A 26,671-nucleotide genomic window follows, 5' to 3' on the forward strand; every position below is an offset into this window, starting at 1 on the left:
GACTCCAAGTCAGAGTATCCCTCTAGAATCATCGAAAGTAGGGCTGGAAGTGGCCTGCAAGGCCATCTAGTCCAACCCCCTGCTCAACGCAGGACTCCAAGTCAGAGCATCCTTATCGAATCATCTGAAAGTACTGTTGGAAGTGGCCTGCAAGACTATCTAATCCAGCCCCCTGCTCAACGCAGGACTCCAAGTCAGAGCATCCCTATAGAATCATCGAAAATAGAGTTGGAAGGGATCTGCAAGACCATCTAGTCCAACCCCTTGCTCAACGCAGGAGTCCAAGCCAGAGCATCCCTATAGAATGATCTAAAATAGGGGTGGAAGGGGCCTGCAAGACCATCTAGTCTAACCCCCTGCTCAATGCAGGACTCTAAGAGCATCCGTATAGAATCATCTGAAAGTACGGTTGGAAGGGGCCTACAAGACCATCTAGTCCAACCCCTTGCTCAACACAGGACTCCGAGTCAGAGCATCCCTATAGAATGATCGAAAATAGGGTTGGAAGGTGCCTGCAAGACCATGTATTCCAACCCCGTGCTCAACGCAGGACTCCAAGTCAGAGCATCCTTATCGAATCATCTGAAAGTAGGGTTGGAAGTGGCCTGCAAGACCATCTAGTCCAGCCCCCTGCTCAACGCAGGACTCCAAGTCAGAGCATCCCTATAGAATTATCAAAAGTTAGGGTTGGAAGGCGCCTGCAGGACCATCTTCCAGCCCCCTGCTCAACGCAGGACTCCAAGTCAGAGCATCCCTATAGAATCATGGAAAATAGGGTTGGAAGGCGCCTGCAAGACGATGTATTCCAACCCCCTGCTCAACGCAGGACTCCAAGTCAGAGCATGCCTATAGAATTATCAAAAGTTAGGGTTGGAAGTGGCCTGCAGGACCATCTTCCAGCCCCCTGCTCAACGCAGGACTCCAAGTCAGAGCATCCCTATAGAATCATCGAAAATAGAGTTGGAAGGGACCTGCAAGACCATCTAGTCCAACCCCCTGCTCAACGCAGGACTCCAAGTCAGAGCATCCCTATAGAATCATCTGAAAGTAGGGTTGGAAGTGGCCTGCAAGACAATCTAATCCAGCCCCCTGCTCAACGTAGGACTCCAAGTCAGAGCATCCCTATAGAAAGATCGAAAATAGAGTTGGAAGGCGCCTGCAAGGCCATCTAGTCCAGCCCCCTGCTCAACGCAGGACTCCAAGTCAGAGCATCCCTATAGAATGATTGAAAATAGGGTTGGAAGGCGCCTGCAAGACCATGTATTCCAACCCCGTCCTCAACGCAGGACTCCAAGTCAGAGCAGCCCTATAGAATCATTGGAAAGTAGGGTTGGAGGGGGCCTGCAAGTCCATCTAGTCCAGCCCCCTGCTCCAGGCAGGACTCCAGGTCAGAGCATCCCTATAGAATGATCGAAAATAGGGTTGGAAGTGGCCTGCAAGACCATCTAGTCCAGCCCCCTGCTCAACGCAGGACTCCAAGTCAGAGCATCCCTATAGAATTATCAAAAGTTAGGGTTGGAAGGCGCCTGCAGGACCATCTTCCAGCCCCCTGCTCAACGCAGGACTCCAAGTCAGAGCATCCCTATAGAATCATGGAAAATAGGGTTGGAAGGCGCCTGCAAGACGATGTATTCCAACCCCCTGCTCAACGCAGGACTCCAAGTCAGAGCATGCCTATAGAATTATCAAAAGTTAGGGTTGGAAGTGGCCTGCAGGACCATCTTCCAGCCCCCTGCTCAACGCAGTACTCCAAGTCAGAGCATCCCTATAGAATGATTGAAAATAGGGTTGGAAGGGGCCTGCAAGACCATGTATTCCAACCCCGTGCTCAACGCAGGACTCCAAGTCAGAGCAGCCCTATAGAATCATTGGAAAGTAGGGTTGGGGGGAGCCTGCAAGGCCATCTAGTCCAAGCCCCTGCTCCAGGCAGGACTCCAGGTCAGAGCATCCCTATAGAATGATCGAAAATAGGGTTGGAAGGCGCCTGCAAGACCATGTATTCCAACCCCGTGCTCAACGCAGGACTCCAAGTCAGAGCATCCTTATCGAAACATCTGAAAGTAGGGCTGGAAGTGGCCTGCAAGGCCATCTAGTCCAACCCCCTGCTTCACGCAGGACTCCAAGTCAGAGCATCCCTATAGAATCATCTGAAAGTAGGGTTGGAAGTGGTCTGCAAGACTATGTAATCCAGCCCCCTGCTCAACGCAGGACTCCAAGTCAGAGCATCCCTATAGAATCATCAAAAGGTAGGGTTGGAAGGCGGCTGCAAGACCATCTAGTCCAGCCCCCTGCTCAGCGCAGGACTCCAAGTCAGAGCATCCCTATAGAACCATCGAAAATAGAGTTGGAAGGGACCTGCAAGACCATCTAGTCCAACCCCTTGCTCAACGCAGGACTCCAAGCCAGAGCATCCCTATAGAATGATCTAAAATAGGGGTGGAAGGGGCCTGCAAGACCATCTAGTCTAACCCCCTGCTCAATGCAGGACTCTAAGAGCATCCGTATAGAATCATCTGAAAGTACGGTTGGAAGGGGCCTGCAAGACCATCTAGTCCAACCCCTTGCTCAACGCAGGACTCCGAGTCAGAGCATCCCTATACAATGAACCAAAATAGGGTTGGAAGGGGCCTGCAAGACCATCTAGTCCAGCCCTCTGCTCAACGCAGGACTCCAAGTCATAGTTTCCCTATAGAATGATCGAAAATAGGGTTGGAAGGGTCCTCCAAGACCATCTAGTCCAACCCCCTGCTCAACGCAGGACTCCAAGTCAGAGTTTCCCTATAGAATGATCGAAAATAGGGTTGGAAGGGGCCTGCAAGACCATCTAGTCCAACCCCCTGCTCAACGCAGGACTCCAAGTCAGAGCATCCCTATAGAATGATGGAAAATAGGGTTGGAAGGGTCCTCCAAGACCATCCAGGGCACCCCCTGCTCAATGCAGGACTCCAAGACAGAGCATCCCTATAGAATCATCAAAAGGTAGGGTTGGAAGGCGGCTGCAAGACCATATCGTCCAGCCCCCTGCTCAACGCAGGACTCCAAGTCAGAGCATCCCTATAGAATCATCGAAAATACAGATGGAAGGGATCTGCAAGACCATCTAGTCCAACCCCTTGCTCAACGCAGGACTCCAAGCCAGAGCATCCCTATAGAATGATCTAAAATAGGGGTGGAAGGGGCCTGCAAGACCATCTAGTCTAACCCCCTGCTCAACGCAGGACTCCAAGTCAGAGTATCCCTCTAGAATCATCGAAAATAGAGTTGGAAGGGGCCTGCAAGACCATCTAGTCCAACCCCCTGCTCAACGCAGGACTCCAAGTCAGAGCATCCTTATCGAATCATCTGAAAGTAGGGCTGGAAGTGGCCTGCAAGGCCATCTAGTCCAACCCCCTGCTCAACGCAGGACTCCAAGTCAGAGCATCCTTATCGAATCATCTGAAAGTAGGGTTGGAAGTGGCCTGCAAGACTATCTAATCCAGCCCCCTGCTCAACGCAGGACTCCAAGTCAGAGCATCCCTATAGAATAATCAAAAAGTAGGGTCGGAAGGGGCCTGCAAGACCATCTAGTCCAACCCCCTGCTCAACGCAGGACTCCAAGTCAGAGTTTCCCTATAGAATGATCGAAAATAGGGTTGGAAGGCGCCTGCAAGACCATCTAGTCCAGCCCCCTGCTCAACGCAGGACTCCAAGTCAGAGTTTCCCTATAGAATGATCGAAAATAGAGTTGGAAGGCGCCTGCAAGGCCATCTAGTCCAGCCCCCTGCTCAACGCAGGACTCCAAGTCAGAGCATCCCTATAGAATGATTGAAAATAGGGTTGGAAGGCGCCTGCAAGACCATGTATTCCAACCCCGTCCTCAACGCAGGACTCCAAGTCAGAGCAGCCCTATAGAATCATTGGAAAGTAGGGTTGGAGGGGGCCTGCAAGGCCATCTAGTCCAGCCCCATGCTCCAGGCAGGACTCCAGTTCAGAGCATCCCTATAGAATGATCGAAAATAGGGTTGGAAGTGGCCTGCAAGACCATCTAGTCCAGCCCCCTGCTCAACGCAGGACTCCAAGTCAGAGCATCCCTATAGAATTATCAAAAGTTAGGGTTGGAAGGCGCCTGCAGGACCATCTTCCAGCCCCCTGCTCAACGCAGGACTCCAAGTCAGAGCATCCCTATAGAATGATTGAAAATAGGGTTGGAAGGGTCCTGCAAGACCATCCAGTGCACCCCCTGCTCAACGCAGGACTCCAAGTCAGAGTATCCCTCTAGAATCATCGAAAATAGAGTTGGAAGGTGGCTGCAAGACCATCTAGGCCAGCCCCCTGCTCAATGAAGGACTCCAGGTCAGAGCATCCCTATAGAATGACGGAAAATAGGGTTGGAAGGCGCCTGCAAGACCATGTATTCCAACCCCCTGCGCAACGCAGGACTCCAAGTCAGAGCATCCCTATAGAATTATCAAAAGTTAGGGTTGGAAGTGGCCTGCAGGACCATCTTCCAGCCCCCTGCTCAACGCAGTACTCCAAGTCAGAGCATCCCTAGAGAATGATTGAAAATAGGGTTGGAAGGGCCTGCAAAACCATGTATTCCAACCCCGCGCTCAACGCAGGACTCCACGTCAGAGCAGCCCTATATAATCATTGGAAAGTAGGGTTGGGGGGGCCTGCAAGGCTATCTAGTCGTAGCCCCTGCTCCAGGCAGGACTCCAGGTCAGAGCATCCCTATAGAATCATCGAAAATAGGGTTGGAAGGCACCTGCAAGACCATGTATTCCAACCCCGTGCTCAACGCAGGACTCCAAGTCAGAGCATCCTTATCGAATCATCTGAAAGTAGGGCTGGAAGTGGCCTGCAAGGCCATCTAGTCCAACCCCCTGCTCAACGCAGGACTCAAAGTCAGAGCATCCCTATAGAATCATTTGAAAGTAGGGTTGGAAGTGGCCTGCAAGACTATCTAATCCAGCCCCCTGCTCAACGCAGGACTCCAAGTCAGAGCATCCCTATAGAATAATCAAAAAGTAGGGTTGGAAGGGGCATGCAAGACCATCTAGTCCAACCCCCTGCTCAACGCAGGACTCCAAGTCAGAGCATCCCTAAGGAATCATCTGAAAGTAGGGTTGGAAGTGGCCTGCAAGACTATCTAATCCAGCCCCCTCCTCAACGTAGGACTCCAAGTCAGAGCATCTCTTTAGAATCATCAAAAATAGAGTTGGAAGGAACCTGCAAGACCATCTAGTCCAACCCCTTGCTCAACGCAGGACTCCAAATCAGAGCATCCCTATAGAATGATCGAAAATAGGGTTGGAAGGCGCCTGCAAGACCATGTATTCCAACCCCGTGCTCAACGCAGGACTCCAAGTCAGAGCATCCTTATCGAATCATCTGAAAGTAGGGTTGGAAGAAGCCTGCAAGACCATCTAGTCCAGCCCCCTGCTCAACGCAGGACTCCAAGTCAGAGCATCCCTATAGAATTATCAAAAGTTAGGGTTGGAAGGCGCCTGCAGGACCATCCAGGGCACCCCCTGCTCAACGCAGGACTCCAAGTCAGAGCATCCCTATAGAATGATTGAAAATAGGGTTGGAAGGGTCCTCCAAGACCATCCAGGGCACCCCCTGCTCAACGCAGGACTCCAAGTCAGAGTATCCCTCTAGAATCATCGAAAATAGAGTTGGAAGGGGCCTGCAAGACCATCTAGTCCAGCCCCCTGCTCAATGCAGGACTCCAAGACAGAGCATCCCTATAGAATCATCAAAAGGTAGGGTTGGAAGGCGGCTGCAAGACCATCTAGTCCAGCCCCCTGCTCAACGCAGGACTCCAAGTCAGAGCATCCCTATAGAATCATCGAAAATAGAGTTGGAAGGGACCTGCAAGACCATCTAGTCCAACCCCCTGCTCAACGCAGGACTCCAAGTCAGAGCATCCCTATAGAATCATCTGAAAGTAGGGTTGGAAGTGGCCTGCAAGACTATCTAATCCAGCCCCCTGCTCAACGTAGGACTCCAAGTCAGAGCATCCCTATAGAAAGATCGAAAATAGAGTTGGAAGGCGCCTGCAAGGCCATCAAGTCCAGCCCCCTGCTCAACGCAGGACTCCAAGTCAGAGCATCCCTATAGAATGATCGAAAATAGGGTTGGAAGGCGCCTGAAGACCATGTATTCCAACCCCGTGCTCAACGCAGGACTCCAAGTCAGAGCATCCTTATCGAATCATCTGAAAGTAGGGTTGGAAGTGGCCTGCAAGACTATCTAATCCAGCCCCCTGCTCAACGTAGGACTCCAAGTCAGAGCATCCCTATAGAAAGATCGAAAATAGAGTTGGAAGGCGCCTGCAAGGCCATCTAGTCCAGCCCCCTGCTCAACGCAGGACTACAAGTCAGAGCATCCCTATAGAATGATTGAAAATAGGGTTGGAAGGTGCCTGCAAGACCATGTATTCCAACCCCGTCCTCAACGCAGGACTCCAAGTCAGAGCAGCCCTATAGTATCATTGGAAAGTAGGGTTGGAGGGGGCCTGCAAGGCCATCTAGTCCAGCCCCCTGCTCCAGGCAGGACTCCAGGTCAGAGTATACCTCTAGAATCATCGAAAATAGAGTTGGAAGGGGCCTGCAAGACCATCTAGTCCAGCCCCCACCTCAATGCAGGACTCCAAGACAGAGCATCCCTATAGAATCATCAAAAGGTAGGGTTGGAAGGCGGCTGCAAGACCATATCGTCCAGCCCCCTGCTCAACGCAGGACTCCAAGTCAGAGCATCCCTATAGAATCATCGAAAATACAGATGGAAGGGATCTGCAAGACCATCTAGTCCAACCCCTTGCTCAACGCAGGACTCCAAGCCAGAGCATCCCTATAGAATGATCTAAAATAGGGGTGGAAGGGGCCTGCAAGACCATCTAGTCTAACCCCCTGCTCAACGCAGGACTCCAAGTCAGAGTATCCCTCTAGAATCATCGAAAGTAGGGCTGGAAGTGGCCTGCAAGGCCATCTAGTCCAACCCCCTGCTCAACGCAGGACTCCAAGTCAGAGCATCCTTATCGAATCATCTGAAAGTACTGTTGGAAGTGGCCTGCAAGACTATCTAATCCAGCCCCCTGCTCAACGCAGGACTCCAAGTCAGAGCATCCCTATAGAATAATCAAAAAGTAGGGTCGGAAGGGGCCTGCAAGACCATCTAGTCCAACCCCCTGCTCAACGCAGGACTCCAAGTCAGAGTTTCCCTATAGAATGATCGAAAATAGGGTTGGAAGGGGCCTGCAAGAGCATCTAGTCCAACCCCCTGCTCAACGCAGGACTCCAAGTCAGAGCATCCCTAAGGAATCATCTGAAAGTAGGGTTGGAAGTGGCGTGCAAGACCATCTAGTCCAACCCCCTGCTCAACGCAGGACTCCAAGTCAGAGCATCCCTATAGAATTATCAAAAGTTAGGGTTGGAAGGCGCCTGCAGGACCATCTTCCAGCCCCCTGCTCAACGCAGGACTCCAAGTCAGAGCATCCCTATAGAATCATCGAAAATAGAGTTGGAAGGGACCTGCAAGACCATCTAATCCAGCCCCCTGCTCAACGTAGGACTCCAAGTCAGAGCATCCCTATAGAAAGATCGAAAATAGAGTTGGACGGGGCCTGCAAGGCCATCTAGTCCAGCCCCCTGCTCAACGCAGGACTCCAAGTCAGAGCATCCCTATAGAATGATTGAAAATAGGGTTGGAAGGCGCCTGCAAGACCATGTATTCCAACCCCGTCCTCAACGCAGGACTCCAAGTCAGAGCAGCCCTATAGAATCATTGGAAAGTAGGGTTGGAGGGGGCCTGCAAGGCCATCTAGTCCAGCCCCCTGCTCCAGGCAGGACTCCAGGTCAGAGCATCCCTATAGAATGATCGAAAATAGGGTTGGAAGTGGCCTGCAAGACCATCTAGTCCAGCCCCCTGCTCAACGCAGGACTCCAAGTCAGAGCATCCCTATAGAATTATCAAAAGTTAGGGTTGGAAGGCGCCTGCAGGACCATCTTCCAGTCCCCTGCTCAACGCAGGACTCCAAGTCAGAGCATCCCTACAGAATGATTGAAATTAGGGTTGGAAGGGTCCTGGAAGACCATCCAGTGCACCCCCTGCTCAACGCAGGACTCCAAGACAGAGTATCCCTCTAGAATCATCGAAAATAGAGTTGGAAGGCGGCTGCAAGACCATCTAGTCTAACCCCCTGCTCAATGCAGGACTCTAAGAGCATCCGTATAGAATCATCTGAAAGTACGGTTGGAAGGGGCCTACAAGACCATCTAGTCCAACCCCTTGCTCAACACAGGACTCCAAGTCAGAGCATCCCTAAGGAATCATCTGAAAGTAGGGTTGGAAGTGGCCTGCAGGACTATCTAATCCAGCCCCCTCCTCAACGTAGGACTCCAAGTCAGAGCATCCCTATAGAATCATCGAAAATAGAGTTGGAAGGAACCTGCAAGACCATCTAGTCCAACCCCTTGCTCAACGCAGGACTCCAAATCAGAGCATCCCTATAGAATGATCGAAAATAGGGTTGGAAGGGGCCTGCAAGACCATGTATTCCAACCCCGTGCTCAACGCAGGACTCCAAGTCAGAGCATCCTTCTCGAATCATCTGAAAGTAGGGTTGGAAGTGGCCTGCAAGACCATCTAGTCCAGCCCCCTGCTCAACGCAGGACTCTAAGTCAGAGCATCCCTATAGAATTATCAAAAGTTAGGGTTGGAAGGCGCCTGCAGGACCATCTTCCAGCCCCCTGCTCAACGCAGGACTCCAAGTCAGAGCATCCCTATAGAATGATTGAAAATAGGGTTGGAAGGGTCCTCCAAGACCATCCAGGGCACCCCCTGCTCAACGCAGGACTCCAAGACAGAGCATCCCTATAGAATGATTGAAAATAGGGTTGGAAGGGTCCTCCAAGACCATCCAGGGCACCCCCTGCTCAATGCAGGACTCCAAGTCAGAGTATCCCTCTAGAATCATCGAAAATAGAGTTGGAAGGGGCCTGCAAGACCATCCAGTCCAGCCCCCTGCTCAATGCAGGACTCCAAGACAGAGCATCCCTATAGAATCATCAAAAGGTAGGGTTGGAAGGCGGCTGCAAGACCATCTAGTCCAGCCCCCTGCTCAACGCAGGACTCCAAGTCAGAGCATCCCTATAGAATCATCGAAAATAGAGTTGGAAGGGACCTGCAAGACCATCTAGTGCAACCCCCTGCTCAACGCAGGACTCCAAGTCAGAGCATCCCTATAGAATTGTCAAAAGTGAGGGTTGGAAGGCGCCTGCAGCACCATCTTCCAGCCCCCTGCTCAACGCAGGACTCCAAGTCAGAGCATCCCTATAGAATGATTGAAAATAGGGTTGGAAGGGTCCTCCAAGACCAGCCAGGGCACCCCCTGCTCAACGCAGGACTCCAAGTCAGAGTATCCCTCTAGAAACATCGAAAATAGAGTTGGAAGGGGCCTGCAAGACCATCTAGTCCAGCCCCCTGCTCAATGCAGGACTCCAAGACAGAGCATCCCTATAGAATCATCAAAAGGTAGGGTTGGAAGGCGGCTGCAAGACCATCTAGTCCAGCCCCCTGCTCAACGCAGGACTCCAAGTCAGAGCATCCCTATAGAATGATTGAAAATAGGGTTGGGAGGGGTCTGCAAGACAATCTAGTCCAGCCCCCTGCTCAATGAAGGACTCCAAGTCAGAGCATCCCTATAGAAAGATCGAAAATAGAGTTGGAAGGCGCCTGCAAGACCATCTAGTCCAACCCCCTGCTCAACGCAGGACTCCAAGTCAGAGCATCCCTATAGAATCATCTGAAAGTAGGGTTGGAAGTGGCCTGCAAGACTATCTAATCCAGCCCCCTGCTCAACGTAGGACTCCAAGTCAGAGCATCCCTATAGAAAGATCGAAAATAGAGTTGGAAGGCGCCTGCAAGGCCATCTAGTCCAGCCCCCTGCTCAACGCAGGACTACAAGTCAGAGCATCCCTATAGAATGATTGAAAATAGGGTTGGAAGGTGCCTGCAAGACCATGTATTCCAACCCCGTCCTCAACGCAGGACTCCAAGTCAGAGCAGCCCTATAGTATCATTGGAAAGTAGGGTTGGAGGGGGCCTGCAAGGCCATCTAGTCCAGCCCCCTGCTCCAGGCAGGACTCCAGGTCAGAGTATACCTCTAGAATCATCGAAAATAGAGTTGGAAGGGGCCTGCAAGACCATCTAGTCCAGCCCCCACCTCAATGCAGGACTCCAAGACAGAGCATCCCTATAGAATCATCAAAAGGTAGGGTTGGAAGGCGGCTGCAAGACCATATAGTCCAGCCCCCTGCTCAACGCAGGACTCCAAGTCAGAGCATCCCTATAGAATCATCGAAAATAGAGATGGAAGGGATCTGCAAGACCATCTAGTCCAACCCCTTGCTCAACGCAGGACTCCAAGCCAGAGCATCCCTATAGAATGATCTAAAATAGGCGTGGAAGGGGCCTGCAAGACCATCTAGTCTAACCCCCTGCTCAATGCAGGACTCTAAGAGCATCCGTATAGAATCATCTGAAAGTACGGTTGGAAGGGCCTGCAAGACCATCTAGTCCAACCCCTTGCTCAACACAGGACTCCGAGTCAGAGCATCCCTATACAATGAACGAAAATAGGGTTGGAAGGGGCCTGCAAGAGATCTAGTCCAGCCCCCTGCTCAACGCAGGACTCCAAGTCTTATTTTCCCTATAGAATGATCGAAAATAGGGTTGGAAGGGGCCTGCAAGACCATCTAGTCCAACCCCCTGCTCAACGCAGGACTCCAAGTCAGAGCATCTCTATAGAATCATCTGAAAGTAGGGTTGGAAGTGGCCTGCAAGACTAATCCAGCCCCCTGCTCAACGCAGGACTCCAGGTCAGAGCATCCCTATAGAATCATCGAAAATAGAGCTGGAAGGAACCTGCAAGACCATCTAGTCCAACCCCTTCCTTAACGCAGGACTCCAAATCAGAGCATCCCTATAGAATGATTGAAAATAGGGTTGGAAGGGGCCTGCAAGACCATGTATTCCAACCCCGTGCTGAACGCAGGACTCCAAGTCAGAGCAGCCCTATAGAATCATTGGAAAGTAGGGTTGGAAGTGGCCTGCAAGACCATCTAGTCCAGCCCCCTGCTCAACGCAGGACTCCAAGTCAGAGCATCCCTATAGAATTATCAAAAGGTAGGGTTGGAAGGCGCCTGCAGGACCATCTTCCAGCCCCCTGCTCAACGCAGGACTCCAAGTCAGAGCATCCCTATAGAATTATGGAAAATAGGGTTGGAAGGCGCCTGCAAGACCATGTATTCCAACCCCCTGCTCAACGCAGGACTCCAAGACAGAGTATCCCTCTAGAATCATCGAAAATAGAGTTGGAAGGCGGCTGCAAGACCATCTAGTCCAGCCAACTGATCAACGCAGGACTCCAAGTCAGAGCATCCCTATAGAATGATCTAAAATAGGGGTGGAAGGGGCCTGCAAGACCATCTAGTCTAACCCCCTGCTCAATGCAGGACTCTAAGAGCATCCGTATAGAATCATCTGAAAGTACGGTTGGAAGGGGCCTACAAGACCATCTAGTCCAACCCCTTGCTCAACACAGGACTCCAAGTCAGAGCATCCCTAAGGAATCATCTGAAAGTAGGGTTGGAAGTGGCCTGCAAGACTATCTAATCCAGCCCCCTCCTCAACGTAGGACTCCAAGTCAGAGCATCCCTATAGAATCATCGAAAATAGAGTTGGAAGGAACCTGCAAGACCATCTAGTCCAACCCCTTGCTCAACGCAGGACTCCAAATCAGAGCATCCCTATAGAATGATCGAAAATAGGGTTGGAAGGGGCCTGCAAGACCATGTATTCCAACCCCGTGCTCAACGCAGGACTCCAAGTCAGAGCATCCTTATCGAATCATCTGAAAGTAGGGTTGGAAGTGGCCTGCAAGACCATCTAGTCCAGCCCCCTGCTCAACGCAGGACTCCAAGTCAGAGCATCCCTATAGAATTATCAAAAGTTAGGGTTGGAAGGCGCCTGCAGGACCATCTTCCAGCCCCTTGCTCAACGCAGGACTCCAAGTCAGAGCATCCCTATAGAATGATTGAAAATAGGGTTGGAAGGGTCCTCCAAGACCATCCAGGGCACCCCCTGCTCAACGCAGGACTCCAAGACAGAGCATCCCTATAGAATGATTGAAAATAGGGTTGGAAGGGTCCTCCAAGACCATCCAGGGCACCCCCTGCTCAATGCAGGACTCCAAGTCAGAGTATCCCTCTAGAATCATCGAAAATAGAGTTGGAAGGGGCCTGCAAGACCATCCAGTCCAGCCCCCTGCTCAATGCAGGACTCCAAGACAGAGCATCCCTATAGAATCATCAAAAGGTAGGGTTGGAAGGCGGCTGCAAGACCATCTAGTCCAGCCCCCTGCTCAACGCAGGACTCCAAGTCAGAGCATCCCTATAGAATCATCGAAAATAGAGTTGGAAGGGACCTGCAAGACCATCTAGTGCAACCCCCTGCTCAACGCAGGACTCCAAGTCAGAGCATCCCTATAGAATCATCTGAAAGTAGGGTTGGAAGTGGCCTGCAAGACTATCTAATCCAGCCCCCTGCTCAACGTAGGACTCCAAGTCAGAGCATCCCTATAGAATGATCGAAAATAGGGTTGGAAGGCGCCTGAAGACCATGTATTCCAACCCCGTGCTCAACGCAGGACTCCAAGTCAGAGCATCCTTATCGAATCATCTGAAAGTAGGGTTGGAAGTGGCCTGCAAGACCATCTAGTCCAACCCCCTGCTCAACGCAGGACTCCAAGTCAGAGTTTCCCTATAGAATGATCGAAAATAGGGTTGGAAGGGGCCTGCAAGACCATCTAGTCCAACCCCCTGCTCAACGCAGGACTCCAAGTCAGAGCATCCCTAAGGAATCATCTGAAAGTAGGGTTGGAAGTGGCCTGCAAGACTATCTAATCCAGCCCCCTCCTCAACGTAGGACTCCAAGTCAGAGCATCCCTATAGAATCATCGAAAATAGAGTTGGAAGGAACCTGCAAGACCATCTAGTCCAACCCCTTGCTCAACGCAGGACTCCAAATCAGAGCATCCCTATAGAATGATCGAAAATAGGGTTGGAAGGCGCCTGCAAGACCATGTATTCCAACCCCGTGCTCAACGCAGGACTCCAAGTCAGAGCATCCTAATCGAATCATCTGAAAGTAGGGTTGGAAGTGGCCTGCAAGACCATCTAGTCCAGCCCCCTGCTCAACGCAGGACTCCAAGTCAGAGCATCCCTATAGAATTATCAAAAGTTAGGGTTGGAAGGCGCCTGCAGGACCATCTTCCAGCCCCCTGCTCAACGCAGGACTCCAAGTCAGAGCATCCCTATACAATGAACGAAAATAGGGTTGGAAGGGTCCTCCAAGACCATCCAGGGCACCCCCTGCTCAACGCAGGACTCCAAGTCAGAGTATCCCTCTAGAATCATCGAAAATAGAGTAGGAAGGGGCCTGCAAGACCATCTAGTCCAGCCCCCTGCTCAACGCAGGACTCCAAGTCAGAGCATCCCTATAGAATCATCGAAAATAGAGTTGAAAGGGACCTGCAAGACCATCTAGTCCAATCCCTTGCTCAACGCAGGACTCCAAGCCAGAGCATCCCTATAGAATGATCTAAAATAGGGGTGGAAGGGGCCTGCAAGACCATCTAGTCTAACCCCCTGCTCAATGCAGGACTCTAAGAGCATCCGTATAGAATCATCTGAAAGTACGGTTGGAAGGGCCTGCAAGACCATCTAGTCCAACCCCTTGCTCAACACAGGACTCCGAGTCAGAGCATCCCTATACAATGAACGAAAATAGGGTTGGAAGGGGCCGGCAAGAGATCTAGTCCAGCCCCCTGCTCAACGCAGGACTCCAAGTCTTATTTTCCCTATAGAATGATCGAAAATAGGGTTGGAAGGGGCCTGCAAGACCATCTAGTCCAACCCCCTGCTCAACGCAGGACTCCAAGTCAGAGCATCCCTATAGAATAATCAAAAAGTAGGGTTGGAAGGCGTCTGCAAGACCATCTAGTCCAACCCCCTGCTCAACGCAGGACTCCAAGTCAGAGCATCACTATAGAATCATCTGAAAGTAGGGTTGGAAGTGGCCTGCAAGACTAATCCAGCCCCCTGCTCAACGCAGGACTCCAGGTCAGAGCATCCCTATAGAATCATCGAAAATAGAGCTGGAAGGAACCTGCAAGACCATCTAGTCCAACCCCTTCCTTAACGCAGGACTCCAAATCAGAGCATCCCTATAGAATGATTGAAAATAGGGTTGGAAGGGGCCTGCAAGACCATGTATTCCAACCCCGTGCTGAACGCAGGACTCCAAGTCAGAGCAGCCCTATAGAATCATTGGAAAGTAGGGTGGGGGGGGACTGCAAGGCCATCTTTTCCAAGCCCCTCCTCCAGGCAGGACTCCAGGTCAGAGCATCCCTATAGAATGATCGAAAATAGGGTTGGAAGGCGCCTGCAAGACCATGTATTCCAACCCCGTGCTCAACGCAGGACTCCAAGTCAGAGCATCCTTATCGAGCCATCTGAAAGTAGGGTTGGAAGTGGCCTGCAAGACCATCTAGTCCAGCCCCCTGCTCAACGCAGGACTCCAAGTCAGAGCATCCCTATAGAATTATGGAAAATAGGGTTGGAAGGCGCCTGCAAGACCATGTATTCCAACCCCCTGCTCAACGCAGGACTCCAAGTCAGAGCATCCCTAAGGAATCATCTGAAAGTAGGGTTGGAAGTGGCCTGCAGGACCATCTTCCAGCCCCCTCCTCAACGAAGGACTCCAAGTCAGAGCATCCCTATAGAATCATCGAAAATAGAGTTGGAAGGAACCTGCAAGACCATCTAGTCCAACCCCTTGCTCAACGCAGGACTCCAAATCAGAGCATCCCTATAGAATGATCGAAAATAGGGTTGGAAGGCGCCTGCAAGACCATATATTCCAACCCCGTGCTCAACGCAGGACTCCAAGTCAGAGCATCCTTATCGAATCATCTGAAAGTAGGGTTGGAAGTGGCCTGCAAGACCATCTAGTCCAGCCCCCTGCTCAACGCAGGACTCCAAGTCAGAGCATCCCTATAGAATTATCAAAAGTTAGGGTTGGAAGGCGCCTGCAGGACCATCTTCCAGCCCCCTGCTCAACGCAGGACTCCAAGTCAGAGCATCCCTATAGAATGATTGAAAATAGGGTTGGAAGGGTCCTCCAAGACCATCCAGGGCACCCCCTGCTCAACGCAGGACTCCAAGTCAGAGTATCCCTCTAGAATCATCGAAAATAGAGTTGTAAGGGGCCTGCAAGACCATCTAGTCCAGCCCCCACCTCAATGCAGGACTCCAAGACAGAGCATCCCTATAGAATCATCAAAAGGTAGGGTTGGAAGGCGGCTGCAAGACCATCTAGTCCAGCCCCCTGCTCAACGCAGGACTCCAAGTCAGAGCATCCCTATAGAATCATCGAAAATAGAGTTGGAAGGGATCTGCAAGACCATCTAGTCCAACCCCTTGCTCAACGCAGGAGTCCAAGCCAGAGCATCCCTATAGAATGATCTAAAATAGGGGTGGAAGGGGCCTGCAAGACCATCTAGTCTAACCCCCTGCTCAATGCAGGACTCTAAGAGCATCCGTATAGAATCATCTGAAAGTACGGTTGGAAGGGGCCTACAAGACCATCTAGTCCAACCCCTTGCTCAACACAGGACTCCGAGTCAGAGCATCCCTATAGAATGATCGAAAATAGGGTTGGAAGGCGCCTGCAAGACCATGTATTCCAACCCCGTGCTCAACGCAGGACTCCAAGTCAGAGCATCCTTATCGAATCATCTGAAAGTAGGGTTGGAAGTGGCCTGCAAGACCATCTAGTCCAGCCCCCTGCTCAACGCAGGACTCCAAGTCAGAGCATCCCTATAGAATTATCAAAAGTTAGGGTTGGAAGGCGCCTGCAGGACCATCTTCCAGCCCCCTGCTCAATGCAGGACTCCAAGTCAGAGCATCCCTATAGAATCATGGAAAATAGGGTTGGAAGGCGCCTGCAAGACGATGTATTCCAACCCCCTGCTCAACGCAGGACTCCAAGTCAGAGCATGCCTATAGAATTATCAAAAGTTAGGGTTGGAAGTGGCCTGCAGGACCATCTTCCAGCCCCCTGCTCAACGCAGGACTCCAAGTCAGAGCATCCCTATAGAATCATCGAAAATAGAGTTGGAAGGGACCTGCAAGACCATCTAGTCCAACCCCCTGCTCAACGCAGGACTCCAAGTCAGAGCATCCCTATAGAATCATCTGAAAGTAGGGTTGGAAGTGGCCTGCAAGACAATCTAATCCAGCCCCCTGCTCAACGTAGGACTCCAAGTCAGAGCATCCCTATAGAAAGATCGAAAATAGAGTTGGAAGGCGCCTGCAAGGCCATCTAGTCCAGCCCCCTGCTCAACGCAGGACTCCAAGTCAGAGCATCCCTATAGAATGATTGAAAATAGGGTTGGAAGGCGCCTGCAAGACCATGTATTCCAACCCCGTCCTCAACGCAGGACTCCAAGTCAGAGCAGCCCTATAGAATCATTGGAAAGTAGGGTTGGAGGGGGCCTGCAAGTCCATCTAGTTCAGCCCCCTGCTCCAGGCAGGACTCCAGGTCAGAGCATCCCTATAGAATGATCGAAAATAGGGTTGGAAGTGGCCTGCAAGACCATCTAGTCCAGCCCCCTGCTCAACGCAGGACTCCAAGTCAGAGCATCCCTATAGAATTATCAAAAGTTAGGGTTGGAAGGCGCCTGCAGGACCATCTTCCAGCCCCCTGCTCAACGCAGGACTCCAAGTCAGAGCATCCCTATAGAATCATGGAAAATAGGGTTGGAAGGCGCCTGCAAGACGATGTATTCCAACCCCCTGCTCAACGCAGGACTCCAAGTCAGAGCATGCCTATAGAATTATCAAAAGTTAGGGTTGGAAGTGGCCTGCAGGACCATCTTCCAGCCCCCTGCTCAACGCAGTACTCCAAGTCAGAGCATCACTATAGAATGATTGAAAATAGGGTTGGAAGGGGCCTGCAAGACCATGTATTCCAACCCCGTGCTCAACGCAGGACTCCAAGTCAGAGCAGCCCTATAGAATCATTGGAAAGTAGGGTTGGGGGGAGCCTGCAAGGCCATCTAGTCCAAGCCCCTGCTCCAGGCAGGACTCCAGGTCAGAGCATCCCTATAGAATGATCGAAAATAGGGTTGGAAGGCGCCTGCAAGACCATGTATTCCAACCCCGTGCTCAACGCAGGACTCCAAGTCAGAGCATCATTATCGAAACATCTGAAAGTAGGGCTGGAAGTGGCCTGCAAGGCCATCTAGTCCAACCCCCTGCTTCACGCAGGACTCCAAGTCAGAGCATCCCTATAGAATCATCTGAAAGTAGGGTTGGAAGTGGTCTGCAAGACTATGTAATCCAGCCCCCTGCTCAACGCAGGACTCCAAGTCAGAGCATCCCTATAGAATCATCAAAAGGTAGGGTTGGAAGGCGGCTGCAAGACCATCTAGTCCAGCCCCCTGCTCAGCGCAGGACTCCAAGTCAGAGCATCCCTATAGAACCATCGAAAATAGAGTTGGAAGGGACCTGCAAGACCATCTAGTCCAACCCCTTGCTCAACGCAGGACTCCAAGCCAGAGCATCCCTATAGAATGATCTAAAATAGGGGTGGAAGGGGCCTGCAAGACCATCTAGTCTAACCCCCTGCTCAATGCAGGACTCTAAGAGCATCCGTATAGAATCATCTGAAAGTACGGTTGGAAGGGGCCTGCAAGACCATCTAGTCCAACCCCTTGCTCAACGCAGGACTCCGAGTCAGAGCATCCCTATACAATGAACCAAAATAGGGTTGGAAGGGGCCTGCAAGACCATCTAGTCCAGCCCTCTGCTCAACGCAGGACTCCAAGTCATAGTTTCCCTATAGAATGATCGAAAATAGGGTTGGAAGGGTCCTCCAAGACCATCTAGTCCAACCCCCTGCTCAACGCAGGACTCCAAGTCAGAGTTTCCCTATAGAATGATCGAAAATAGGGTTGGAAGGGGCCTGCAAGACCATCTAGTCCAACCCCCTGCTCAACGCAGGACTCCAAGTCAGAGCATCCCTATAGAATGATGGAAAATAGGGTTGGAAGGGTCCTCCAAGACCATCCAGGGCACCCCCTGCTCAATGCAGGACTCCAAGACAGAGCATCCCTATAGAATCATCAAAAGGTAGGGTTGGAAGGCGGCTGCAAGACCATCTAGTCCAGCCCCTTTCTCAACGTAGGACACCAAGTCAGAGCATCCCTATAGAATCATCGAAAATAGAGTTGGAAGGGACCTGCAAGACCATCTAGTCCAACCCTCTGCTCAACGCAGGACTCCAAGTCAGAGCATCCCTATAGAATCATCTGAAAGTAGGGTTGGAAGTGGCCTGCAAGACTATCTAATCCAGCCCCCTGCTCAACGTAGGACTCCAAGTCAGAGCATCCCTATAGAAAGATCGAAAATAGAGTTGGAAGGCGCCTGCAAGGCCATCTAGTCCAGCCCCCTGCTCAACGCAGGACTCCAAGTCAGAGCATCCCTATAGAATGATTGAAAATAGGGTAGGAAGGCGCCTGCAAGACCATGTATTCCAACCCCGTCCTCAACGCAGGACTCCAAGTCAGAGCAGCCCTATAGAATCATTGGAAAGTAGGGTTGGAGGGGGCCTGCAAGGCCATCTAGTCCAGCCCCATGCTCCAGGCAGGACTCCAGTTCAGAGCATCCCTATAGAATGATCGAAAATAGGGTTGGAAGTGGCCTGCAAGACCATCTAGTCCAGCCCCCTGCTCAACGCAGGACTCCAAGTCAGAGCATCCCTATAGAATTATCAAAAGTTAGGGTTGGAAGGCGCCTGCAGGACCATCTTCCAGCCCCCTGCTCAACGCAGGACTCCAAGTCAGAGCATCCCTATAGAATGATTGAAAATAGGGTTGGAAGGGTCCTGCAAGACCATCCAGTGCACCCCCTGCTCAACGCAGGACTCCAAGTCAGAGTATCCCTCTAGAATCATCGAAAATAGAGTTGGAAGGTGGCTGCAAGACCATCTAGGCCAGCCCCCTGCTCAATGAAGGACTCCAGGTCAGAGCATCCCTATAGAATGATGGAAAATAGGGTTGGAAGGCGCCTGCAAGACCATGTATTCCAACCCCCTGCGCAACGCAGGACTCCAAGTCAGAGCATCCCTATAGAATTATCAAAAGTTAGGGTTGGAAGTGGCCTGCAGGACCATCTTCCAGCCCCCTGCTCAACGCAGTACTCCAAGTCAGAGCATCCCGAGAGAATGATTGAAAATAGGGTTGGAAGGGCCTGCAAGACCATGTATTCCAACCCCGCGCTCAACGCAGGACTCCACGTCAGAGCAGCCCTATATAATCATTGGAAAGTAGGGTTGGGGGGGCCTGCAAGGCCATCTAGTCCAGCCCCCTGCTCCAGGCAGGACTCCAGGTCAGAGTATACCTCTAGAATCATCGAAAATAGAGTTGGAAGGGGCCTGCAAGACCATCTAGTCCAGCCCCCACCTCAATGCAGGACTCCAAGACAGAGCATCCCTATAGAATCATCAAAAGGTAGGGTTGGAAGGCGGCTGCAAGACCATATCGTCCAGCCCCCTGCTCAACGCAGGACTCCAAGTCAGAGCATCCCTATAGAATCATCGAAAATACAGATGGAAGGGATCTGCAAGACCATCTAGTCCAACCCCTTGCTCAACGCAGGACTCCAAGCCAGAGCATCCCTATAGAATGATCTAAAATAGGGGTGGAAGGGGCCTGCAAGACCATCTAGTCTAACCCCCTGCTCAACGCAGGACTCCAAGTCAGAGTATCCCTCTAGAATCATCGAAAATAGAGTTGGAAGGGGCCTGCAAGACCATCTAGTCCAACCCCCTGCTCAACGCAGGACTCCAAGTCAGAGCATCCTTATCGAATCATCTGAAAGTAGGGCTGGAAGTGGCCTGCAAGGCCATCTAGTCCAACCCCCTGCTCAACGCAGGACTCCAAGTCAGAGCATCCTTATCGAATCATCTGAAAGTAGGGTTGGAAGTGGCCTGCAAGACTATCTAATCCAGCCCCCTGCTCAACGCAGGACTCCAAGTCAGAGCATCCCTATAGAATAATCAAAAAGTAGGGTCGGAAGGGGCCTGCAAGACCATCTAGTCCAACCCCCTGCTCAACGCAGGACTCCAAGTCAGAGTTTCCCTATAGAATGATCGAAAATAGGGTTGGAAGGGGCCTGCAAGAGCATCTAGTCCAACCCCCTGCTCAACGCAGGACTCCAAGTCAGAGCATCCCTAAGGAATCATCTGAAAGTAGGGTTGGAAGTGGCCTGCAAGACCATCTAGTCCAACCCCCTGCTCAACGCAGGACTCCAAGTCAGAGCATCCCTATAGAATTATCAAAAGTTAGGGTTGGAAGGCGCCTGCAGGACCATCTTCCAGCCCCCTGCTCAACGCAGGACTCCAAGTCAGAGCATCCCTATAGAATCATCGAAAATAGAGTTGGAAGGGACCTGCAAGACCATCTAATCCAGCCCCCTGCTCAACGTAGGACTCCAAGTCAGAGCATCCCTATAGAAAGATCGAAAATAGAGTTGGACGGGGCCTGCAAGGCCATCTAGTCCAGCCCCCTGCTCAACGCAGGACTCCAAGTCAGAGCATCCCTATAGAATGATTGAAAATAGGGTTGGAAGGCGCCTGCAAGACCATGTATTCCAACCCCGTCCTCAACGCAGGACTCCAAGTCAGAGCAGCCCTATAGAATCATTGGAAAGTAGGGTTGGAGGGGGCCTGCAAGGCCATCTAGTCCAGCCCCCTGCTCCAGGCAGGACTCCAGGTCAGAGCATCCCTATAGAATGATCGAAAATAGGGTTGGAAGTGGCCTGCAAGACCATCTAGTCCAGCCCCCTGCTCAACGCAGGACTCCAAGTCAGAGCATCCCTATAGAATTATCAAAAGTTAGGGTTGGAAGGCGCCTGCAGGACCATCTTCCAGTCCCCTGCTCAACGCAGGACTCCAAGTCAGAGCATCCCTACAGAATGATTGAAAATAGGGTTGGAAGGGTCCTGGAAGACCATCCAGTGCACCCCCTGCTCAACGCAGGACTCCAAGACAGAGTATCCCTCTAGAATCATCGAAAATAGAGTTGGAAGGCGGCTGCAAGACCATCTAGTCTAACCCCCTGCTCAATGCAGGACTCTAAGAGCATCCGTATAGAATCATCTGAAAGTACGGTTGGAAGGGGCCTACAAGACCATCTAGTCCAACCCCTTGCTCAACACAGGACTCCAAGTCAGAGCATCCCTAAGGAATCATCTGAAAGTAGGGTTGGAAGTGGCCTGCAGGACTATCTAATCCAGCCCCCTCCTCAACGTAGGACTCCAAGTCAGAGCATCCCTATAGAATCATCGAAAATAGAGTTGGAAGGAACCTGCAAGACCATCTAGTCCAACCCCTTGCTCAACGCAGGACTCCAAATCAGAGCATCCCTATAGAATGATCGAAAATAGGGTTGGAAGGGGCCTGCAAGACCATGTATTCCAACCCCGTGCTCAACGCAGGACTCCAAGTCAGAGCATCCTTATCGAATCATCTGAAAGTAGGGTTGGAAGTGGCCTGCAAGACCATCTAGTCCAGCCCCCTGCTCAACGCAGGACTCCAAGTCAGAGCATCCCTATAGAATTATCAAAAGTTAGGGTTGGAAGGCGCCTGCAGGACCATCTTCCAGCCCCCTGCTCAACGCAGGACTCCAAGTCAGAGCATCCCTATAGAATGATTGAAAATAGGGTTGGAAGACGCCTGCAAGGCCATCTAGTCCAGCCCCCTGCTCAACGCAGGACTCCAAGACAGAGCATCCCTATAGAATGATTGAAAATAGGGTTGGAAGGGTCCTCCAAGACCATCCAGGGCACCCCCTGCTCAATGCAGGACTCCAAGTCAGAGTATCCCTCTAGAATCATCGAAAATAGAGTTGGAAGGGGCCTGCAAGACCATCCAGTCCAGCCCCCTGCTCAATGCAGGACTCCAAGACAGAGCATCCCTATAGAATCATCAAAAGGTAGGGTTGGAAGGCGGCTGCAAGACCATCTAGTCCAGCCCCCTGCTCAACGCAGGACTCCAAGACAGAGCATCCCTATAGAATCATCAAAAGGTAGGGTTGGAAGGCGGCTGCAAGACCATCTAGTCCAGCCCCCTGCTCAACGCAGGACTCCAAGTCAGAGCATCCCTATAGAATGATTGAAAATAGGGTTGGGAGGGGTCTGCAAGACAATCTAGTCCAGCCCCCTGCTCAATGAAGGACTCCAAGTCAGAGCATCCCTATAGAAAGATCGAAAATAGAGTTGGAAGGCGCCTGCAAGACCATCTAGTCCAACCCCCTGCTCAACGCAGGACTCCAAGTCAGAGCATCCCTATAGAATCATCTGAAAGTAGGGTTGGAAGTGGCCTGCAAGACTATCTAATCCAGCCCCCTGCTCAACGTAGGACTCCAAGTCAGAGCATCCCTATAGAAAGATCGAAAATAGAGTTGGAAGGTGCCTGCAAGACCATATATTCCAACCCCGTCCTCAACGCAGGACTCCAAGTCAGAGCAGCCCTATAGTATCATTGGAAAGTAGGGTTGGAGGGGGCCTGCAAGGCCATCTAGTCCAGCCCCCTGCTCCAGGCAGGACTCCAGGTCAGAGTATACCTCTAGAATCATCGAAAATAGAGTTGGAAGGGGCCTGCAAGACCATCTAGTCCAGCCCCCACCTCAATGCAGGACTCCAAGACAGAGCATCCCTATAGAATCATCAAAAGGTAGGGTTGGAAGGCGGCTGCAAGACCATATAGTCCAGCCCCCTGCTCAACGCAGGACTCCAAGTCAGAGCATCCCTATAGAATCATCGAAAATAGAGATGGAAGGGATCTGCAAGACCATCTAGTCCAACCCCTTGCTCAACGCAGGACTCCAAGCCAGAGCATCCCTATAGAATGATCTAAAATAGGGGTGGAAGGGGCCTGCAAGACCATCTAGTCTAACCCCCTGCTCAATGCAGGACTCTAAGAGCATCCGTATAGAATCATCTGAAAGTACGGTTGGAAGGGGCCTACAAGACCATCTAGTCCAACCCCTTGCTCAACACAGGACTCCAAGTCAGAGCATCCCTAAGGAATCATCTGAAAGTAGGGTTGGAAGTGGCCTGCAAGACTATCTAATCCAGCCCCCTCCTCAACGTAGGGCTCCAAGTCAGAGCATCCCTATAGAATCATCGAAAATAGAGTTGGAAGGAACCTGCAAGACCATCTAGTCCAACCCCTTGCTCAACGCAGGACTCCAAATCAGAGCATCCCTATAGAATGATCGAAAATAGGGTTGGAAGGGGCCTGCAAGACCATGTATTCCAACCCCGTGCTCAACGCAGGACTCCAAGTCAGAGCATCCTTATCGAATCATCTGAAAGTAGGGTTGGAAGTGGCCTGCAAGACCATCTAGTCCAGCCCCCTGCTCAACGCAGGACTCCAAGTCAGAGCATCCCTATAGAATTATCAAAAGTTAGGGTTGGAAGGCACCTGCAGGACCATCTTCCAGCCCCTTGCTCAACGCTGGACTCCAAGTCAGAGCATCCCTATAGAATGATTGAAAATAGGGTTGGAAGGGTCCTCCAAGACCATCCAGGGCACCCCCTGCTCAACGCAGGACTCCAAGACAGAGCATCCCTATAGAATGATTGAAAATAGGGTTGGAAGGGTCCTCCAAGACCATCCAGGGCACCCCCTGCTCAATGCAGGACTCCAAGTCAGAGTATCCCTCTAGAATCATCGAAAATAGAGTTGGAAGGGGCCTGAAAGACCATCCAGTCCAGCCCCCTGCTCAATGCAGGACTCCAAGACAGAGCATCCCTATAGAATCATCAAAAGGTAGGGTTGGAAGGCGGCTGCAAGACCATCTAGTCCAGCCCCCTGCTCAACGCAGGACTCCAAGTCAGAGCATCCCTATAGAATCATCGAAAATAGAGTTGGAAGGGACCTGCAAGACCATCTAGTGCAACCCCCTGCTCAACGCAGGACTCCAAGTCAGAGCATCCCTATAGAATCATCTGAAAGTAGGGTTGGAAGTGGCCTGCAAGACTATCTAATCCAGCCCCCTGCTCAACGTAGGACTCCAAGTCAGAGCATCCCTATAGAATGATCGAAAATAGGGTTGGAAGGCGCCTGAAGACCATGTATTCCAACCCCGTGCTCAACGCAGGACTCCAAGTCAGAGCATCCTTATCGAATCATCTGAAAGTAGGGTTGGAAGTGGCCTGCAAGACCATCTAGTCCAACCCCCTGCTCAACGCAGGACTCCAAGTCAGAGTTTCCCTATAGAATGATCGAAAATAGGGTTGGAAGGGGCCTGCAAGACCATCTAGTCCAACCCCCTGCTCAACGCAGGACTCCAAGTCAGAGCATCCCTAAGGAATCATCTGAAAGTAGGGTTGGAAGTGGCCTGCAAGACTATCTAATCCAGCCCCCTCCTCAACGTAGGACTCCAAGTCAGAGCATCCCTATAGAATCATCGAAAATAGAGTTGGAAGGAACCTGCAAGACCATCTAGTCCAACCCCTTGCTCAACGCAGGACTCCAAATCAGAGCATCCCTATAGAATGATCGAAAATAGGGTTGGAAGGCGCCTGCAAGACCATGTATTCCAACCCCGTGCTCAACGCAGGACTCCAAGTCAGAGCATCCTTATCGAATCATCTGAAAGTAGGGTTGGAAGTGGCCTGCAAGACCATCTAGTCCAGCCCCCTGCTCAACGCAGGACTCCAAGTCAGAGCATCCCTATAGAATTATCAAAAGTTAGGGTTGGAAGGCGCCTGCAGGACCATCTTCCAGCCCCCTGCTCAACGCAGGACTCCAAGTCAGAGCATCCCTATACAATGAACGAAAATAGGGTTGGAAGGGTCCTCCAAGACCATCCAGGGCACCCCCTGCTCAACGCAGGACTCCAAGTCAGAGTATCCCTCTAGAATCATCGAAAATAGAGTAGGAAGGGGCCTGCAAGACCATCTAGTCTAGCCCCCTGCTCAATGCAGGACTCCGAGACAGAGCATCCCTATAGAATCATCAAAAGGTAGGGTTGGAAGGTGGCTGCAAGACCATCTAGTCCAGCCCCCTGCTCAACGCAGGACTCCAAGTCAGAGCATCCCTATAGAATCATCGAAAATAGAGTTGAAAGGGACCTGCAAGACCATCTAGTCCAACCCCTTGCTCAACGCAGGACTCCAAGCCAGAGCATCCCTATAGAATGATCTAAAATAGGGGTGGAAGGGGCCTGCAAGACCATCTAGTCTAACCCCCTGCTCAATGCAGGACTCTAAGAGCATCCGTATAGAATCATCTGAAAGTACGGTTGGAAGGGCCTGCAAGACCATCTAGTCCAACCCCTTGCTCAACACAGGACTCCGAGTCAGAGCATCCCTATACAATGAACGAAAATAGGGTTGGAAGGGGCCGGCAAGAGATCTAGTCCAGCCCCCTGCTCAACGCAGGACTCCAAGTCTTTTTTTCCCTATAGAATGATCGAAAATAGGGTTGGAAGGGGCCTGCAAGACCATCTAGTCCAACCCCCTGCTCAACGCAGGACTCCAAGTCAGAGCATCCCTATAGAATAATCAAAAAGTAGGGTTGGAAGGCGTCTGCAAGACCATCTAGTCCAACCCCCTGCTCAACGCAGGACTCCAAGTCAGAGCATCACTATAGAATCATCTGAAAGTAGGGTTGGAAGTGGCCTGCAAGACTAATCCAGCCCCCTGCTCAACGCAGGACTCCAGGTCAGAGCATCCCTATAGAATCATCGAAAATAGAGCTGGAAGGAACCTGCAAGACCATCTAGTCCAACCCCTTCCTTAACGCAGGACTCCAAATCAGAGCATCCCTATAGAATGATTGAAAATAGGGTTGGAAGGGGCCTGCAAGACCATGTATTCCAACCCCGTGCTGAACGCAGGACTCCAAGTCAGAGCAGCCCTATAGAATCATTGGAAAGTAGGGTTGGGGGGGGCCTGCAAGGCCATCTTTTCCAAGCCCCTCCTCCAGGCAGGACTCCAGGTCAGAGCATCCCTATAGAATGATCGAAAATAGGGTTGGAAGGCGCCTGCAAGACCATGTATTCCAACCCCGTGCTCAACGCAGGACTCCAAGTCAGAGCATCCTTATCGAATCATCTGAAAGTAGGGTTGGAAGTGGCCTGCAAGACCATCTAGTCCAGCCCCCTGCTCAACGCAGGACTCCAAGTCAGAGCATCCCTATAGAATTATGGAAAATAGGGTTGGAAGGCGCCTGCAAGACCATGTATTCCAACCCCCTGCTCAACGCAGGACTCCAAGTCAGAGCATCCCTAAGGAATCATCTGAAAGTAGGGTTGGAAGTGGCCTGCAGGACCATCTTCCAGCCCCCTCCTCAACGAAGGACTCCAAGTCAGAGCATCCCTATAGAATCATCGAAAATAGAGTTGGAAGGAACCTGCAAGACCATCTAGTCCAACCCCTTGCTCAACGCAGGACTCCAAATCAGAGCATCCCTATAGAATGATCGAAAATAGGGTTGGAAGGCGCCTGCAAGACCATGTATTCCAACCCCGTGCTCAACGCAGGACTCCAAG

This window comes from Heloderma suspectum, chromosome W (genome assembly GCF_057233095.1).
Source record: "Heloderma suspectum isolate Gila_16-S chromosome W, 16-S_ref, whole genome shotgun sequence".
NCBI classification, from domain to species: domain Eukaryota; kingdom Metazoa; phylum Chordata; class Lepidosauria; order Squamata; family Helodermatidae; genus Heloderma; species Heloderma suspectum.